The following is a 17,500-nucleotide window of genomic DNA, read 5'->3' as shown; positions in this document are numbered from 1 at the left end:
CTGTTAATATGTGCTTATTTTCTCTTTTAACATGTTCTATCTACACTTCTGTTCAAATGTAATAATCACTTATTCTTCTCTCCTTTGATACTTGACATTAATTCTGGATGATACCACACATTTAGGTATCGATGTGATACCAAGCAGTTACAGGATCATACATTGGTCATATTCACAGTCCTCATGTGTCCAGGGACGTATTTACTGACTTTATAAACATAATATACATTTAAAAAAAACAAAGGAAGCCAAAAAAATATCGATGTAATCATAGTAGTATCGACTAGATCCGCCCTTGTACTTGGTATCATTACATATTTACTGACTTTATGAACATAATACGAATGCACAAAACACAAAAAAAGATGTGACGCCAAAAAATATCGATGTATTCATAGTAGTATCGACGAAATACGCTCTTTTACTTGGTATCATTACAGTGGATGTCAGGTGTAGATCTACATTGTGACGGCGGTGAGCTACTGTATCCTCCTACAGTGTGTAGTGAAGCATGTTTAGCTATTCCTGGTCCCCCAGTGATAATGATACTTGTAAGAAACTCCTAATTAGTCTGCTGACTTACACTAACATTTTGTCTACTTGTGGTGAGTTGGCGACTTGTCCAGGGTGTACACCGCCTTCCGCCCGATTGTAGCTGAGATAGGTACGTCATTGGATGGGCATTTTTGTCTACATTATGAAGGACAAACTGTAAAAAATGATTATTAATCTATTTGTTCATTTACTGTTAATTCCAAGGATGCATCACAATTTTTGCTTCTTTTTTTTTATCAACATCACTGATTGTTACTCACTACAGACTTCATGAGAGACAACAAACATAATAATACATCACTTACTGTACAATGTCTGCTCTCATATATTCATTGTAATGTATCCTCCTACAGTGTTTAGTGAAGCATGTTTAGCTATTCCTCGTCCTGCAGTGATAACGCTACTTGTAAGAAACCCACTTTATATGTCGCCCTGGAGGCCAGGATTAGTGATTCAGAAGTAGCTAAAACACTGTGGATGGATGTTAGCCGCTAATTAGCTAGTCATGTCTTAAAGCAGCTCTTCCTGAGGGTGTTTCAGTGTTATAACTTCACCTTTATCTTAACTTTTTACACCAAAATAAGTCCATTCTCCCTTTTCTGTCTACACACTGTGACTGCTTGTAAGTACTCTGTGTGCGTGTGCTGCCGAACATGCTCCTCTGCTGGAAAAACCAGCAATGTTAAGAGATGACGTCATGCCTGTTAAAACATTTTTTTATGGGGAACTGGTACTTTTCAAACATTATAGTACCGTTTTTTGATTCATTAGTGCTGAGATACTACAAACCCCGTTTCCATATGAGTTGGGAATTTGTGTTAGATGTAAATATAAACAGAATACAATGATTTGCAAATCCTTTTCAACCCATATTCAGTTGAATATGCTACAAAGACAACATATTTGATGTTCAAACTCATAATAATTAACTTTGAATTTTCATGGCTGCAACACGTGCCAAAGTAGTTGGGAAAGGGCATGTTCACCACTGTGTTACATCACCTTTTCTTTTAACAACACTCAATAAACGTTTGGGAAGTGAGGAAACTAATTGTTGAAGCTTTGAAAGTGGAATTCTTTCCCATTCTTGTTTTATGTAGAGCTTCAGTCCTTCAACAGTCCGGGGTCTCCAATGTCGTATTTTACACTTCATAATGCGCCACACATTTTCCATGGGAGACAGATCTGGACTGCAGGCGGGCCAGGAAAGTACCCGCACTCTTTTTTTATGAAGCCACGCTGTTGTAACACATGCTGAATGTGGCTTGGCATTGTCTTGCTGAAATAAGCAGGGGCGTCCATGAAAAAGGCGGCGCTTAAATGGCAGCATATTTTGTTCCAAAACCTGTATGTACCTTTCAGCATTAATGGTGTCTTCACAGATGTGTAAGTTACCCATGCCTTGGGCACTAATGCACCCCCATACCATCACACATGCTGGCTTTTACACTTTGCATCGATTACAGTCTGGATGGTTCGCTTCCCCTTTGGTCCGGATGACACGATGTCGAATATTTCCAAAAACAACATGAAATGTGGACTCATCAGACCACAGAACACTTTTCCACTTTGCATCAGTCCATCTTAGATGATCTCAAGCCCAGAGAAGCCGGCGGCGTTTCTGGATGTTGTTGATAAATAGCTTTCACTTTGCAAAGTACAGCTTTAACTTGCACTTACAGATGTAGCGACGAACTGTATTCAGTGACAGTGGTTTTCTGAAGTGTTCCTGAGCCCATGTGGTGATATCCTTTAGAGATTGATGTGGGTTTTTGATACAGTGCCGTCTGAGGGATGGAAGGTCACGGTCATTCAATGCTGCTTACGTGGAGTGATTTCTCCAGATTCTCTGAACCTTTTGATGATATTATGGAGCGTAGATGTTGAAATCCCTAAAATTTCTTGCAATTGCACTTTGAGAAAGGTTGTTCTTAAACTGTTTGACTATTTGCTCACGCAGTTGTGGACAAAGGGGTGTACCTCGCCCCATCCTTTCTTGTGAAAGACTGAGCATTTTTTGGGGAAGCTGTTTTTATAGCCAATCACGGCACCCACCTGTTCCCAATTAGCCTGCACACCTGTGGGATGTTCCAAATAAGCGTTTGATGAGCATTCCTCAACTTTATCAGTACTTATTGCCACCTTTCCCAACTTCTTTGGAACGTGTTGCTGGCATCAAATTCTAAAGTTAATGATTAATTGCACACAAAAAAACTAAAGTTTATGAGTTTGAACATCAAATATGTTGTCTTTGTAGCATATTCAACTGAAAAAGCATAGAGTGAGTAAATATTGAAGTTCCCAGCATTAGCGGCGTGTCAAAGTGAAGAAGATAAAGTGCAAAGAAGTAAATTAGCGGAGTCACCTGAAAGCAGTGGCAGCGTGATGTGAGGGCTCTCTTTTAACCCGCAGTCACAAGACATCTAATTGCTAATCTATAATCCTTTTAAAACGCTTTTGCCTTTTTCCCATTGATCCTATTCCAAGTGGAACAGCAGCACCGGGGGCCACATTAATCCTGTTATTGAAAGCCTGAAGTGTGGCTCTAGAAAGCCACAAAGCTCTTTTACCCTTGTGTCGCGCGCGCACACACACACACACACACACACACACACACTTTGTTATTGTCTGTAATTAAAAACGTCATCAAAAAACTAAACAAATACTTGGTTCCACGTCCTCATGCACTGATTTATTGTATTATTTTACACTTTTTACAACATTTCAATTAAATGTCATTCACTCGTACTTTTTAACAGTAGTGTGTGTGTGTGTTCTTGTATTTATGTCCTTGAGACAAAAAAAAAGTATCTTCCATATGAGGGGAAAAAAAATGGACTGTCAACATATGAAATAACAAGTGTGCGTAAAAATGTGAAGTGCTCCCCCTCTGGTCAACATATGAAATAAGTGTGAAATAAGTATAAAAATAGATAAATATGTAAATAGAGACATACTGTAATAACTTGAAATAAATAATGAAAATTAAAAATACTATTAAAATATTAAAAAAAAATACTAGAAGTAGTCTTTTAGTCATGTGTCGACTTTTTTCTTATAAAATTGTGAACAATTTGTCGTTATTTCTGTTTCTGTAATATTTTCTTGTAAAATTCTGACTTTATGTAAAATTATTACTTTTTAATGCAAAAAGTTGACATTTACCATATAAAATTCTGACCTTTATCACAATATGAGGTGGCGACTTGTCCAGGGTGTACCCCGCCTTCCGCCCGATTGTAGCTGAGATAGGCGCCAGCGCCCCCCGCGACCCCGAAAGGGAATAAGCGGTAGAAAATGGATGGATATATTATATTATTATTATATAATAATATTGCCAACATTTTAAAGTTTTCTTACAAAATTGTGACTTTTGTCGAGTAAAATTACAACTTCATGAATTTGACGAGATTTTAAGCTGTATTTGTGAAATTGTGACTGCTAGAGTAAAATTCCAACTTTTATAATTTTGCACAAATGATCAGTTTTATTTGTATTTGCGTTGAGTAAATCTACGACTTTTATTATAATACTGACAAAGTTCTACATTTTTGTGTGAAATTGTGACCTTTTTTCTTGTGAAATTCAAACTCATTTTTCACAACAAGTTTTTTTATATTTGAATAATATAATTTGAATAATATATATATATATATATATATATATATATATATATATATATATATATATATGGTTGACACACACACACACATGGTTGATAGATGTCAACCATATATATATATATATATATATATATATATATATATATATATATATATATATATATATATATATATATATATATATATATATATATATATGGTTGACATCTATCAACCATGTGTGTGTGTGTGTTCTTGTATTTATGTCCTTGAGACGAAGAAAAAGTATCTTCCATATGAGGGGAAAAAAAATGGACTGTCAACATATGAAATAACAAGTGTGCGTAAAAATGTGAAGTGCTCCCCCTCTGGTCAACATATGAAATAAGTGTGTGTAAGACATTGAAATGCACCCCCTTTTGGTCAAAATGTAATTTAAAAAATAGATAAATATGTATAAAGAGACATACTGTAATAACTTGAAGTAAATAATGAAAATTTAAAAAAACCATCACAAACAAAATATATTTTAAAAAAAATACTAGAAGTAGTCTTACTCATGCGTCAACTTTCTTATAAAATTGGGAACAATTTGTCATTATTTCTGTTTCTGTAATATTTTCTTGTAAAATTCTGACTTTTCAATGCAAAAATGTGACATTTACCATATAAAATTCTGACTTTTATCACAATATTGCCAATATTTTTGTTGTTCTTGTAAAATCATGACTTTTGTCAACTTGCCAAGTAAAATGTGATTATTACTATAATATTGCCAACATTTTAAAGTTTTCTTACAAAATTGTGACTTTTGTGGAGTAAAATTACAACTTCATGAATTTGACGAGATTTTAAGCTGTTTTTGTGAAGTTGTGACTGTTATTGAGTAAAATTCCAACTTTTATTATGATTTTGCACAAATGATCAGTTTTATTTGTATTTGCGTTGAGTAAATCTACGACTTTTATTATAATACTGACAAAGTTCTACATTTTTGTGTGAAATTCTGACCTTTTTCTTGTGAAATTCAAACTCATTTTTCATAACAAGATTTTTTATATCTGAATAGTATATATATATATATATATATATATATATATATATATATATATATGGTTGACATCTATCAACCATGTGTGTGTGTGTGTTCTTGTATTTATGTCCTTGAGACATGAAGGAAAAGTATCTTCCATATGAGGAGAAAAAAATGAACTGTCAACATATGAAATAACAAGTGTGCGTAAAAATGTGAAGTGCTCCCCCTCTGGTCAACATATGAAATAAGTGTGTGTAAGACATTGAAATGCGCCCCCTTTTGGTCAAAATGTATTTAAAAAAATAGATAAATGTAAATAAAGACATACTGTAATAACTTGAAGTAAATAATGAAAATTAAAAATACTATTAAAATATTTAAAAAAAAATACCAGAAGTAGTCTTTTAGTCATGTGTCGACTTTTTTCTTATAAAATTGGGAACAATTTGTCGTTATTTCTGTTTCTGTAATATTGCAATATTTTCTTGTAAAATTATTACTTTTTAATGCAAAAAGTTGACATTTACCATATAAAATTCTGACCTTTATCACAATATGAGGTGGCGACTTGTCCAGGGTGTATCCCGCCTTCCGCCCGATTGTAGCTGAGATAGGCGCCAGCGCCCCCCGCGACCCCGAAAGGGAATAAGCGGTAGAAAATGGATGGATATATTATATTATTATTATATTATAATATTGCCAACATTTTAAAGTTTTCTTACAAAATTGTGACTTTTGTCGAGTAAAATTACAACTTCATGAATTTGACGAGATTTTAAGCTGTTTTTGTGAGATTGTGACTGTTATTGAGTAAAATTCCAACTTTTATAATTTTGCACAAATGATCAGTTTTATTTGTATTTGCGTTGAGTAAATCTACGACTTTTATTATAATACTGACAAAGCTCTACGTTTTTATGTGAAATTGTGACCTTTTTTCTTGCGAAATTCAAACTCATTTTTCACAACAAGATTTTTTATATTTGAATAGTATATATATATATATATATATATATATATATATATATATATATATATATATATATATATATATATATATATATATATATATATATATATATATATATATATATATATATATATGGTTGACATCTATCAACCATGTGTGTGTGTGTTCTTGTATTTATGTCCTCCTTGAGACATGAAAGAAAATTATCTTCCATATGAGGTAAAAAAAAAATGGACTGTCAACATATGAAATAACAGGTGTGCGTAAAAATGTGAAGTGCTCCCCCTCTGGTCAACATATGAAATAAGTGTGTGTAAGACATTGAAATGCACCCCCTTGAGGCCAAAATGTATTTTAAAAAATAGATAAATATGTATGCAAAGACATACTGTAATAACTTGAAGTAAATAATGAAAATAAAAAATACTATTAAAATATTTTAAAAAAATACTAGAAGTAGTCTTTTACTCATGTGTCGACTTTTTTCTAATAAAATTGGGAACAATGTCATTATTTCTGTAATATTTTCTTGTAAAATTCTGACTTTATGTAAAATTATTACTTTTTAATGCAAAAAGGTGACATTTACCATATAAAATTCTGACTTTTATCACAATATTGCCAAATGTTTTGTTGTTGTTGTAAAATAGAGACATTTTTGGAGTAAAATCATGACTTTTGTCATCATCTTGCCAAGTAAAAGTTTGATTATTATTATAATATTGCAAACATTTTAAAGTTTTCTTACAAAATTGTGACTTTTGTGGAGTAAAATTACAACTTCATGAATTTGACGAGATTTTAAGCTGTTTTTGTGAAGTTGTGACTGTTATTGAGTAAAATTCCAACTTTTATTATGATTTTGCACAAATGATCAGTTTTATTTGTATTTGCGTTGAGTAAATCTACGACTTTTATTATAATACTGACAAAGTTCTACATTTTTGTGTGAAATTCTGACCTTTTTCTTGTGAAATTCAAACTCATTTTTCATAACAAGATTTTTTATATCTGAATAGTATATATATATATATATATATATATATATATATATATATATATGGTTGACATCTATCAACCATGTGTGTGTGTGTGTTCTTGTATTTATGTCCTTGAGACATGAAGGAAAAGTATCTTCCATATGAGGAGAAAAAAATGAACTGTCAACATATGAAATAACAAGTGTGCGTAAAAATGTGAAGTGCTCCCCCTCTGGTCAACATATGAAATAAGTGTGTGTAAGACATTGAAATGCGCCCCCTTTTGGTCAAAATGTATTTAAAAAAATAGATAAATATGTAAATAAAGACATACTGTAATAACTTGAAGTAAATAATGAAAATTGAAAATACTATTAAAATATTTAAAAAAAAATACCAGAAGTAGTCTTTTAGTCATGTGTCGACTTTTTTCTTATAAAATTGGGAACAATTTGTCGTTATTTCTGTTTCTGTAATATTGCAATATTTTCTTGTAAAATTATTACTTTTTAATGCAAAAAGTTGACATTTACCATATAAAATTCTGACCTTTATCACAATATGAGGTGGCGACTTGTCCAGGGTGTATCCCGCCTTCCGCCCGATTGTAGCTGAGATAGGCGCCAGCGCCCCCCGCGACCCCGAAAGGGAATAAGCGGTAGAAAATGGATGGATATATTATATTATTATTATATTATAATATTGCCAACATTTTAAAGTTTTCTTACAAAATTGTGACTTTTGTCGAGTAAAATTACAACTTCATGAATTTGACGAGATTTTAAGCTGTTTTTGTGAGATTGTGACTGTTATTGAGTAAAATTCCAACTTTTATAATTTTGCACAAATGATCAGTTTTATTTGTATTTGCGTTGAGTAAATCTACGACTTTTATTATAATACTGACAAAGCTCTACGTTTTTATGTGAAATTGTGACCTTTTTTCTTGCGAAATTCAAACTCATTTTTCACAACAAGATTTTTTATATTTGAATAGTATATATATATATATATATATATATATATATATATATATATATATATATATATATATATATATATATATATATATATGGTTGACATCTATCAACCATGTGTGTGTGTGTTCTTGTATTTATGTCCTCCTTGAGACATGAAAGAAAATTATCTTCCATATGAGGTAAAAAAAAAATGGACTGTCAACATATGAAATAACAGGTGTGCGTAAAAATGTGAAGTGCTCCCCCTCTGGTCAACATATGAAATAAGTGTGTGTAAGACATTGAAATGCACCCCCTTGAGGCCAAAATGTATTTTAAAAAATAGATAAATATGTATGCAAAGACATACTGTAATAACTTGAAGTAAATAATGAAAATAAAAAATACTATTAAAATATTTTAAAAAAATACTAGAAGTAGTCTTTTACTCATGTGTCGACTTTTTTCTAATAAAATTGGGAACAATGTCATTATTTCTGTAATATTTTCTTGTAAAATTCTGACTTTATGTAAAATTATTACTTTTTAATGCAAAAAGGTGACATTTACCATATAAAATTCTGACTTTTATCACAATATTGCCAAATGTTTTGTTGTTGTTGTAAAATAGAGACATTTTTGGAGTAAAATCATGACTTTTGTCATCATCTTGCCAAGTAAAAGTTTGATTATTATTATAATATTGCAAACATTTTAAAGTTTTCTTACAAAATTGTGACTTTTGTGGAGTAAAATTACAACTCTTCTTGAATTTGACGAGATTTTAAGCTGTTTTTGTGAAGTTGTGACTGTTATTGAGTAAAATTCCAACTTTTATTATAATATTGCACAAATGATCAGTTTTATTAGTATTTGCGTTGAGTAAATCTACAACTTTTATTATAATACTGAAAAAGTTCTAAGTTTTTGTTGTGAAATTGTGACCGTTTTCTTGTGAAATTCAAACTCATTTTTCATAACAAGATTTTTTATATCTGAATAGTATATATATATATATATATATATATATATATATATATATATGGTTCACATCTATCAACCATGTGTGTGTGTGTGTTCTTGTATTTATGTCCTTGAGACATGAAGAAGGAAAAGTATTTTCCATATGAGGGAAAAAAAATGGACTGTCAACATATGAAATAACAAGTGTGCGTAAAAATGTGAAGTGCTCCCCCTCTGGTCAACATATGAAATAAGTGTGTGTAAGACATTGAAATGCACCCCCTTTTGGTCAAAATGTATTTTAAAAATAGATAAATATGTATGCAGAGACATACTGTAATAACTTGAAGTAAATAATGAAAATTAAAAATACTATTAAAATATTTAAAAAAAATACTAGAAGTAGTCTTTTAGTCATGTGTCGACTTTTTCTTATAAAATTGTGAACAATTTGTCGTTATTTCTGTTTCTGTAATATTTTCTTGTAAAATTCTGACTTTATGTAAAATTATTACTTTTTAATGCAAAAAGGTGACATTTACCATATGAAATTCTGACTTTTATCACAATATCAGGTGGCGACTTGTCCAGGGTGTACCCCCGCCTTCCGCCCGATTGTAGCTGAGATAGGCGCCAGCGCCCCCCCGCGACCCCGAAAGGGAATAAGCGGTAGAAAATGGATGGATATATTATATTATTATTATATTATAATATTGCCAACATTTTAAAGTTTTCTTACAAAATTGTGACTTTTGTGGAGTAAAATTACAACTTCATGAATTTGACGAGATTTTAAGCTGTTTTTGTGAAATTGTGACTGTTGAGTAAAATTCCAACTTTTATAATATTGCACAAATGATCAGTTTTATTTGTATTTGCGTTGAGTAAATCTACGACTTTTATTATAATACTGACAAAGTTCTACATTTTTGTGTGAAATTGTGACCTTTTTTCTTGTGAAATTCAAACTCATTTTTCACAACAAGATTTTTTATGTTTACTATAATATTGCCAAAATGTTAGTTTTCTCATAAAATTGTGACTTTTGTTGAGTAAAATGACGACTTTTCATAAAATTGCCAACATTTTCAGCTCTTCTTGTAAAATTGCGACTCTTGAGTAAAATTACAACTTTTATCATAATATTGCACAAATGTTCAGTTTTTTTTGCAAAATTTTGATTTGCGTTGAGTAAATCTACGACTTCTCTTATAATACTGCAGATTTAAGGTTTTTCTCGTGAAATTCCAACTCATTTATCACAATATTGCCACTTTTTTGTTTTTGTAAGATAGTGACATTTTTGGAGTAAAATTATGACTTTTGTCATAATTTTGCCAAGTAAAATTCTGAATATTACTATAATATTGCCAAAATGTTAGTTTTCTCATAAAATTGTGACTTTTATTGAGTAAAATGATGACTTTTCATAAAATTGCCAACATTTTCAGCTCTTCTTGTAAAATTGTGACTCTTATTGAGTAAAATTACAACTTTTATCATAATATTGCACAAATGTTCAAATTTTTTTTTTTGCAAAATTTTGATTTGCGTTGAGTAAATCTACGACTTTTATTATAAAACTGCCAAACTTTAAGGTTTTCTTGTGAAATTCCAACTCATTTATCACAATATTGCCACTTTTTTGTTCTTGTAAAATAGTGACATTTTTGGAGTAAAATTATGACTTTTGTCACATTGTTACTTTTGTCATAATTTTGCCAAGTACAATTCTGACTATTACTATAATATTGCCAAAATGTTAGTTTTCTCATAAAATTGTGACTTTTGTCAAGTAAAATGACTTTTCATAAAATTGCCAACATTTTCAGCTCTTTTTGTAAAATTGCGACTCTTATTGAGTAAAATTACAACTTTTATCATAATATTACACAAATGTTCAGTTTTTTTTGCAAAATTTTGATTTGCGTTGAGTAAATCTACGACTTCTATTATAATACTGCCAGATTTTAAGTTTTTCTTGTGAAATTCCAGCTCATCACAATATTGCCACTTTTTGTTCTTGTAAATAGTGACATTTTTGGAGTAAAATTATGACTTTTGTCACATTGTTACTTTTGTCATAATTTTGCCAAGTAAAATTCTGATTATTACTATAATATTGCCAAAATTTTAGTTTTCTCATAAAATTGTGACTTTTGATGAGTAGAATGACGACTTTTCATAAATTGCCAACATTTTCAGCTCTTCTTGTAAAATTGTGACTCTTATTGAGTAAAATTCCAACTTTTATCATAATATTGCACAATGTTCAGGTTTTTTTGCAAAATTTTGATTTTTTTGGAGTAAATCTACGACTTCTCTTATAATACTGCCAAATTTAAGGTTTTCTTGTGAAATTACAACTCTTATCACAATATTGCCACTTTTTTGTTGCTCTTGTGAAATAGTGACATTTTTGGAGTAAAATTATGACTTTTGTCACATTGTTACTTTTGTCATAATTTTGCCAAGTAAAATTCTGATTATTACTATAATATTGCCAAAATTTTAGTTTTCTCATAAAATTGTGACTTTTGATGAGTAGAATGACGACTTTTCATAAAATTGCCAACATTTTCAGCTCTTCTTGTAAAATTGTGACTCTTATTGAGTAAAATTCCAACTTTTATCATAATATTGCACAAATGTTCAGGTTTTTTTTGCAAAATTTTGATTTTTTTGGAGTAAATCTACGACTTCTCTTATAATACTGCCAAATTTAAGGTTTTTCTTGTGAAATTACAACTCTTATCACAATATTGCCACTTTTTTGTTGCTCTTGTGAAATAGTGACATTTTTGGAGTAAATTATGACTTTTGTCACATTGTTACTTTTGTCATAATTTGCCAAGTAAAATTCTGATTATTACTATAATATTGCCAACATGTTAGTTTTCTCATAAAATTGTGACTTTTGATGAGTAGAATGACGACTTTTCATAAAATTGCCAACATTTTCAGCTCTTCTTGTAAAATTGTGACTCTTATTGAGTAAAATTCCAACTTTTATCATAATGCACAAATGTTCAGGTTTTTTTGCAAAATTTTGATTTTTTTGGAGTAAATCTACGACTTCTCTTATAATACTGCCAAATTTAAGGTTTTTCTTGTGAAATTACAACTCTTATCACAATATTGCCACTTTTTTGTTGCTCTTGTAAAATAGTGACATTTTTGGAGTAAAATTATGACTTTTGTCACATTGTTACTTTTGTCATAATTTTGCCAAGTAAAATTCTGATTATTACTATAATATTACCAACATGTTAGTTTTCTCATAAAATTGTGACTTTTGTTGAGTAAAATGACGACTTTTCATAAAATTGCCAACATTTTCAGCTCTTCTTGTAAAATTGTGACTCTTAGAGTAAAATTACAACTTTTATCATAATATTGCACAAATGTTCAGTATTTTTTTGCAAAATTTTGATTTGCGTTGAGTAAATCTACGACTTCTCTTATAATACTGCCAAATTTTAAGTTTTTCTTCTGAAATTCCAACACATTTATCACATTGCCACTTTTTTGTTCTCGTAAGATAGTGACATTTTTGGAGTAAAATACTGACTTTTGTCATAATTTTGCCAAGTAAAATTCTGATTATTACTATAATATTGCCAAAATGTTAGTTTTCTCATAAAATTGTGACTTTTATTGAGTAAAATGACGACTTTTCATAAAATTGCCAACATTTTCAGCTCTTCTTGTAAAATTGTGACTCTTAATGAGTAAAATTACAACTTTTATCATAATATTGAACAAATATTCAGGTTTTTTTTGCAAAATTTTGATTTTTCTGGAGTAAATCTACGACTTCTATTATAATACTGACAAATTTAAGGTTTTTCTTGTAAAATAGTGACATTTTTGGAGTAAAATTATGACTTTTGTCACATTGTTACTTTTGTTATAATTTTGCCAAGTAAAATTCTGATTATTACTATAAAATTGCCAAAATGTTAGTTTTCTCATAAAATTGTGACTTTTGTTGAGTAAAATGATGACTTTTCATAAAATAGCCAACATTTTCAACTCTTCTCGTAAAATTGTGACTTAGAGTAAAATTACAACTTTTATCATAATATTGCACAAATGTTCAGTTTTTTTTGCAAAATTTTGATTTTTCTGGAGTAAATCTACGACTTCTATTATAAAACTGCCAAATTTTAAGTTTTTCTTGTGAAATTCCAACTCATTTATCACAATATTGCCACTTTTTTATTGTTGTAAAATAGTGAAATTTTTGGAGTAAAATTATGACTTTTGTCACATTGTTACTTTTGTCATAATTTTGATTATTACTATAATATTGCCAAAATGTTAGTTTTCTCATAAAATTGTGACTTGTCGAGTAAAATGACGACTTTTCATAAAATTGCCAACATTTTCAGCTCTTGTAAAATTGTGACTCTTAGAGTAAAATTCCAACTTTTATCATAATATTGCACAAATGTTCAAATTTTTTTTTGCAAAATTTTGATTTGCGTTGAATAAATCTACGAATTTTATTATAAAACTGCCAAATTTTAAGTTTTTCTTGTGAAATTCCAACTCATTTATCACAATATTGCCACTTTTTTGTTCTTGTAAAATAGTGACATTTTTGGAGTAAAATTATGACTTTTGTCCCATTGTTACTTTTGTCATAATTTTGCCAAGTACAATTCTGAGTATTACTATAATATTGCCAAAATGTTAGTTTTCTCATAAAATTGTGACTTTTGTTGAGTAAAATGACGACTTTTCATAAAATTGCCAACATTTTCAGCTCTTCTTGTAAAATTGCGACTCTTGAGTAAAATTACAACTTTTATCATAATATTGCACAAATGTTCAGTTTTTTTTGCAAAATTTTGATTTTTCTGGAGTAAATCTACGACTTCTCTTATAATACTGCCAAATTTTAAGTTTTTCTTCTGAAATTCCAACTCATTTATCACATTATTGCCACTTTTTTGTTGCTCTTGTAAAATAGTGACATTTTTGGAGTAAAATTATGACTTTTGTCACATTGTTACTTTTGTCATAATTTTGATTATTACTATAATATTGCCAAAATGTTAGTTTTCTCATAAAATTGTGACTTTTATTGAGTAAAATGATGACTTTTCATAAAATAGCCAACATTTTCAGCTCTTCTTGTAAAATTGTGACTCTTAGAGTAAAATTACAACTTTTATCATAATATTGCACAAATGTTCAAATTTTTTTTTGCAAAATTTGGATTTGCGTTGAATAAATCTACGAATTTTATTATAAAACTGCCAAATTTTAAGTTTTTCTTGTGAAATTCCAACTCATTTATCACAATATTGCCACTTTTTTGTTCTTGTAAAATAGTGACATTTTTGGAGTAAAATTATGACTTTTGTCACATTGTTACTTTTGTCATAATTTTGCCAAGCAAAATTCTGATTATTACTATAATATTACCAAAATGTTAGTTTTCTCATAAAATTGTGACTTTTGTTGAGTAAAATGATGACTTTTCATAAAATTGCCAACATTTTCAGCTCTTCTTGTAAAATTGCGACTCTTATTGAGTAAAATTACAACTTTTATCACAATATTGCACAAATGTTCAGTTTTTTTTTGCAAAATTTTGATTTGCGTTGAGTAAATCTACGACTTCTATTATAAAACTGACAAATTTTAAGTTTTTCTTGTGAAATTCTAACTCATTTATCACAATATTGCCACTTTTTTGTTCTTGTAAGATAGTGACATTTTTGGAGTAAAATTATGACTTTTGTCATAATTTTGCGAAGTAAAATTCTGATTATTATAAAATTGCCAAAATGTTAGTTTTTTCATAAAATTGTGACTTGTGTTGAGTAAAATTATGACTTTTCATAAAATTCTAAAATGTTCAGCTCTTCTTGTAAAATTGCGACTGTTGAGTAAAATTACAACTTTTATCATAATATTGCACAAATGTTCAGTTTTTTTTTGCAAAATTTTGATTTGCGTTGACTAAATCTACGACTTCTATTATAAAACTGACAAATTTTAAGTTTTTCTTGTGAAATTCCAACTCATTTATCACAATATTGCCACTTTTTTGTTCTTGTAAGATAGTGACATTTTTGGAGTAAAAGTATGACTTTTGTCATAATTTTGCGAAGTAAAATTCTGATTATTATAAAATTGCCAAAATGTTAGTTTTTTCATAAAATTGTGACTTGTGTTGAGTAAAATGATGACTTCATAAAATTCTAAAATGTTCAGCTCTTCTTGTAAAATTGCGACTGTTGAGTAAAATTACAACTTTTATCATAATATTGCACAAATGTTCAGTTTTTTTTTTGCAAAATTTTGATTTGCGTTGAGTAAATCTACGACTTCTATTATAATACTGACAAATTTTAAGTTTTTCTTGTGAAATTCTAACTCATTTATCACAATATTGCCACTTTTTTGTTCTTGTAAGATAGTGACATTTTTGGAGTAAAATTATGACTTTTGTCATAATTTTGCGAAGTAAAATTCTGATTATTATAAAATTGCCAAAATGTTGTTTTTTTCATAAAATTGTGACTTGTGTTGAGTAAAATGATGACTTTTCATAAAATTCTAAAATGTTCAGCTCTTCTTGTAAAATTGCGACTGTTGAGTAAAATTACAACTTTTATCATAATATTGCACAAATGTTCAGTTTTTTTTTGCAAAATTTTGATTTGCGTTGAGTAAATCTACGACTTCTCTTATAAAACTGCCAGATTTTAAGTTTTTCTTGTGAAATTCCAGCTCATTTATCACAATATTGCCACTTTTTTGTTCTTGTAAAATAGTGACATTTTTGGAGTAAAATTATGACTTTTGTCATAATTTTGCGAAGTAAAATTCTGATTATTATAAAATTGCCAAAATGTTAGTTTTTTCATAAAATTGTGACTTTTGTTGAGCAAAATGACGACTCTTCATAAAATTGCCAACATTTTCAGCTCTTCTTGTAAAATCCCAACTTTTTGTATGCATGCAACTTTTATATTGCACAAATGTTCAGGTTTTTTTTTGCAAAATTTTGATTTTTCTGGAGTAAATCTACAACTTCTCTTATGATACTGACAAATTTTAAGTTTTTCTTGTGAAATTGTGACCTTTTTTTTGTAAAACTCCAACTAATTTATCACAATATTGCAACTTTTTTGTTCCTCTTGTAAAATAGTGAAATTTTTGGAGTAAAATTATGACTTTTGTCACTGTTACTTTTGTCATAATTTTGCCAAGCAAAATTCTGATTACTATAATATTGCCAAAATGTTAGTTTTCTCATAAAATTGTGACTTTTGTGGAGTAAAATGACGACTCTTTTCATAAAATTGCCAACATTTTCAGCTCTTCTTGTAAAATTGCGACTCTTATTGAGTAAAATTACAACTTTTATCACACAAATACTCCAACAATGTAACTGTAAAAGCATCCTTATTGGACCTGGAAGACACGTGTCCTAATTAGGGACATGTAATGCTAGCATGGGCCAGGTGGGTCAATAATGTAAACTCTGTGACGGAAGATAGTTGGTTTAAGAGCCTGAGGTATGAAAGTTATCTTGGTTTCGACTGCTTTCAAAGTATTGACACAAGAACATAAATACCACAAATAATAGAAAATGAAAAACAAAATGCCCAAAACAATAATACAAGATACAATCCTGCTTCCTTTTCAGAACCAGTCCACAGTTCAGTTCAAAAAAGTACACAAACACGACTTTTGCATCAGTCCAAAACTTCAGTTCCAAAAACAAAAGTAAAACAAGGTTCGAAGCGGAGAAGAAAAAAAAATGCTTGTCTTACCGCATAGTTGTTTAGATCTCCATTTTGTTGAGTTTGAAGGTGGATAAAGAGCTCGGGTTGTTTGAAGCACCAGGTGTTCCTTCCCGGAAATAAATGATGTTGATTAATAAACAATCATCAATCCAATTAAACTGAACATTCAGAATACATTAATAATAATACAGATCTAAAATGATAATCATGGATCATTCACAAGTGCACTTAAATAAACTACTTTCATAATAATACTCATTATTAGAAACTCAACAACTTGTACAAACATTTAAAGTTAATAAACAATCAAGCAGAGTTATAATAAAGTATTGCGCAACAAAGCAAATACACACACCTGTCTTCCATCTTGAGCGCGGAGTAAAGAAGACAAACTCGGAAAAGCATCCACAAAATGGCTAAAGCACGTTAGCGGCACAAAGCCTTTTTGCCACTTTGCTAAACTAAACTGTTTCCTATAAATCAGCTGGATGATCAGAAGAGAACAAAAAGGTAATTACCTGAGTCATCGAGGGCAAAACACACCTGCACAGCCCAATTGTTAATACATGTTGGCTGTATGGAGAAATAGCAGCAGTTAGCGCCTGTTAGGGACAGGTGCGTCCTAGCTGCCAATCAGGGACAGGTGTGTCCTAACTGCCAATT

Source organism: Nerophis ophidion, linkage group LG21 (genome assembly GCF_033978795.1).
Source record: "Nerophis ophidion isolate RoL-2023_Sa linkage group LG21, RoL_Noph_v1.0, whole genome shotgun sequence".
In the NCBI taxonomy this organism is placed as follows: Eukaryota; Metazoa; Chordata; class Actinopteri; order Syngnathiformes; family Syngnathidae; genus Nerophis; species Nerophis ophidion.
The sequence above is the reverse complement of the archived record's forward strand: the minus strand, read 5'-3'. Positions refer to the sequence as shown.